At 45.4% G+C, this 3,841-nt stretch overlaps 1 pseudogene across 1 annotated transcript; it reads left to right on the top strand.

Moving 5' to 3' along the window:
• The first annotated feature begins 1,378 nt into the window (after positions 1–1,378).
• Positions 1,379–3,634, top strand: LOC306943775 (synaptotagmin-1-like; annotated as a pseudogene). The gene is made up of 3 exons: positions 1,379–1,518; positions 2,239–2,369; positions 3,488–3,634. The product of its transcript is annotated as a synaptotagmin-1-like (transcript).
• Positions 3,635–3,841: the final 207 nt, after the last annotated feature.

Below are 3,841 nucleotides of genomic sequence, written 5' to 3'. Positions count from 1 at the left end.
AGCCTGGCTAATAAGCCAGACTAATATCACACAACACTGTCGCGGTATATTAGTCTGGGCTGGCTCCACTTGGATTTCATTTCCCAGGGGGCGGGTTCAAACATTTTCTCTTTGACGCAATTGGTCAGAGCTACTGTCAGTCAAAGGTCTCAAGCATTGAACGTCACTGTACCAAAGCCCGCCCATATTGCATACCGTGTCCCGATTGGCCCGACCTGTTCTCGGTTGTAGGAAAGAGGCGTGCTACTGAGCCTCGCCAGACCCTAATCCGCTGGCAGGCAAAAATTTGCCAACGGCTGATTCGGTCTGGTTTATTAACCAGGCTACCTCCGATGTCCATGGCTGTCAGGTTCTCTGCCTGCAGGATACCTACTACCAGCTGGAGTGTGTGTGTGTGTGTGTGTGAGAGAGAGAGAGAGAGAGAGAGAGAGAGAGAGAGAGAGAGAGAGAGAGAGAGTTTTTGATTGATTGATTGAAATATTTATTAACAGCAGAATTACAGTACATTTCAAGCACAACTCAATACAAAGACTGTTAAAGGTATATTCAGTGATTTTTGAGAGAAATATCACTTACTTTTTCTTTTTTTCTGGATAATCCTCCCTACTATAGAGTGTGCTGACCATATAAGGAGTTCCTCCCTGTCCCCAGTGAGCCCTTCGGGTCAAAAAACCCTAGTTTAAGTTTTGGTGGCGGGTGGCAAAGCCTTCATCCAATCAGGATGAGAGGGGCCTTCCTCCAATCATGATCGACTGGGGGCGGGCCTTGGTGCACATGCTGTTGGCCTGTTGCACTTCTCCCCACTGTAGAGCGTGCATGTGCACATTTTGTTACCGGGGCGGACTGGGTGGTTTTCCAAATCACCCAAATCCCTGAATGCACCTTTAACTGTGAGTGGACGACCCAATTAAGCATTACACTTGTTTACAAGAGGGTCCACCTTGTTCAATTCATCAAAACATTTAGAGACGTACAAATATACACTTCTATATAGCCAGAGAACAGAACAGGAATTCATCATAAAGGAAGTAAAAAGGGAAAAGAAACATATACAGTGAGGGGAAAAAGGGGGGTGGGGGGATGGGGGGGATTCCGAATTTATGGGGGCCAGTTTCGAATTGCAGCCGTCCGTAGGTGCACTTTGAGAGTGGTTTTGAAGGAGTCAAGGGATTCACATGTCTTAATGACTGTTGGTAGGACGTTCCCAAAATGTGGGTCGTCCACTCACAGTTAACAGTCTTTGTATTGAGTTGTGCTTGAAATGTACTGTAATTCTGCAAACTGTTAATAAATATTTCAATCAATCAATCAAAAACTCTCTTTCTCTGTCACACACACTCCAGCTGGTAGTAGGTATCCTGCAGGCAGACTGCAGAGAACCTGACAGCCATGGACATCGGAGGCACCTCTGACCCCTACGTCAAAGTATACCTGATGCCGGAGAAGAAGAAGAAGTTTGAGACCAAGATCCAGCGCAAGAACCTCAGCCCTGTCTGGAAGGAGAGCTTCACCTTTAAGGTCTGTTCAGCTCAGTGTTGCCAGATGCATGATAATTAGTGTATTTGTACGATATTTTTTACCCTCTGTACGATGTATGATCAATAATTACAAACATTGTAATGCCCAATTTTTGTGAATTTTCAAAATTCCCTGCTTGCTGATTCGGGATGTGGTTTGGTTCGGAAAGTGTCCAGTGTGTCCAGTTGCCTGCTTCCACACATCTGATGCGTCTTTTGTCACATTCTTGTCTCAAACAAGGTATTTTCTTACACTAAATACGCTATTCTTTGTGAGATTTATCTTTTTTTTGGTTGTGTATGGTAGTTTTCATTCAAATACGATCATTTTAAGCCTCCGGTACAATCATTTAACATTTCCTATCTGGCAACACTGGTACAGTTGTATATAAGTTACTTATGACTCATTGACGCTTATACTCATTGGCACACACACACACACACACACACACACACACACACACACACACACACACACACACACACACACACACACACACACACACACACACACACACACACACACACACACACACACACACACACAGTCACACAATCTGCATGCATATTCATAGCCTCATTTAAATTCTTCCGCTCTTTCTTTCTGTCCTCCTTCATCCCTCTGCCCCTGGTCTCTCTCTCTCTCTCTCTCTCTCTCTCTCTCTCTCTCTCTCTCTCTCTCTCTCTCTCTCTCTCTCTCTCTCTCTCTTTCTGTCTCCAGATTGTTAAGGTGGTGTTGCAGCACAACGGGAAGCGTCTTAAGAAAAAGAAGACAACGGTCAAGCCGAACACTCTGAACCCGTATACATCAACGAGAGCTTCAGCTTCGAGATCCCCTTCTCCCAGATACAGGTAAGCATGCCAGCCGGCCACGGTTCTATTCTATGACCCCTATACCGTTCCTTCCAAACGTAATACCCCCGTAGTATGACTCTCGCACGATAGAGCATTCATTTACCCATTCAAACCGGGAAAGCATCTGTGCCAAAGATTGATATATATATATTTGGCCGCAGACCAGAATCTGAAAATGTTTGTGCCAGGGTGGTAAAAAATAAATAAAACACTTTAAAGAATTTTCAAAAGGGACCTTTCTTTGTGGAGTTTGCATATTCTCCCCGGCTAGGGTAGGTACCCTCACAAAAAAACATGCAGTGTCCTATAGTCGGGCCCTGCAATAGTCTATACTGCCTCCCCCTGGCCAGCTGGGGAGCCTGATGGAGGGGAAAGGAACTGGTGATCCTTCCACACGGGGAAACTCCCCACTGTCAGCCAGGTGAGGTGATAAGAAGCGACTTGGGACTCCTCATGCATTGAAGGAAGCATGGGGTCAGTCTGTTGCTCTCCCCAGTTTGACAGAGGGAGTTTTGCACCCAGGATTACATTAGACAATTGACGCTGTGTGATAAAAAATGTTCAAAAATAGCAGATGTACAAGCTCGCAGAGTGGCACAAAGATGTGAGCTTGTCCATGGCACAAATCATTTTCAGATTCTGGTCCGCGGCCAAATATACAGTATATCAAGTTGGGGATCCATGGCACTCAAATCTTTGAGAACCACAATACCTCAGGTCTTAATACCCACTTCAGCCAGAGCAACACTGCCACACTATACGGGGGTATTGCCCTGTAGTGTGGCAGTGTTGCTCGGGGTGAAGTGGGTAATGTATGTTTTGTAATAATAATCCAAATCTACAAAGTTTTCAAATGTATGTAGTGGAGTAAAATTAAAATACTTCCAAGATATAGTGGACTAGAAGTTAAAAAAAAGAAAAAGTAAAAAAAAAAAAGCATTGGAAATTGGCAATACTCAAGTCAAGTAAAAATACCTCAAAATTGTACTTAAGTACCCGTACTGCTTAAACAGATCAGTTCTTCCTGGCAAAGGACACCGTTGCGCGATTTCCATATTTAATCGCAAGTCGCAGTGATTATCTCTCTCTCTCTCTATCTCTCTCTCCCCATGCAGAAGGTGCAGGTGCTGATCACCGTGTACGACTACGACAAGCTGGGCAGCAACGAACGACACCATCGGCAAGTGCTGGATCGGCTACGGCCCCTCCGGTGGCCCAGTGGCACGTGCTGCAGCAGCAGGAGGAGGAGGAGGAGGAGGTGAACGAGGCCCTGAAGGCTCCTATCCGCTAAACTACACTGTTTCCCACAAACACTGGGTCGGTCGGGACCCATTTGTGGGTTCGCCGCCCGGGACACATTTTTATTTTAATGGAGCCCTTCATTTTTACTTGAGACATTGGCAGAGGGAGAGGGACTGAATGATGGTGTAGTCGTCTAATGATCAGACTCTCATCACAGATATTTCATG

Source organism: Electrona antarctica, assembly GCF_951216825.1.
Source record: "Electrona antarctica genome assembly, chromosome: 19".
NCBI classification, from domain to species: domain Eukaryota; kingdom Metazoa; phylum Chordata; class Actinopteri; order Myctophiformes; family Myctophidae; genus Electrona; species Electrona antarctica.
Note: the sequence above shows the minus strand (reverse complement) of the source record. Positions and strands in the feature narration are given on the sequence as shown.